The sequence below is a fragment of the Ptychodera flava genome, chromosome 11, assembly GCF_041260155.1.
Source record: "Ptychodera flava strain L36383 chromosome 11, AS_Pfla_20210202, whole genome shotgun sequence".
Classification (NCBI taxonomy): domain Eukaryota; kingdom Metazoa; phylum Hemichordata; class Enteropneusta; family Ptychoderidae; genus Ptychodera; species Ptychodera flava.
The window spans coordinates 11,894,428-11,894,756 of NC_091938.1; positions in this window are offsets into that span (position 1 = coordinate 11,894,428).

Consider the following 329-nt stretch of genomic DNA (forward strand, 5'->3'; position numbering starts at 1 on the left):
ATGTCACTGCAAACATCAAAGTCCTTAAGACGAAAACATTGACGAGTTGACACCAGCAGACACCGGTGACGGCAGCGTTGTGGGCACAAACATGAACATGCAATAAAGTACACTGTGTGTGTCATCGAATGGAATCTTTCGCGCACGCCAAGGTCGTAAACTTGTGTGATATTTTCAAAAGCCACGGCATCTCTGAGAATGAGAATTACTGTTTTGATCGTGCGCAGCATTTACTTCATAAATTTATTTGTAAGTATTCTAAGTAACTCTGAATAACATGGCTATCCGTCACTGGCACGGTGAAAGCTATGTCCGCCGATGGCCGACTT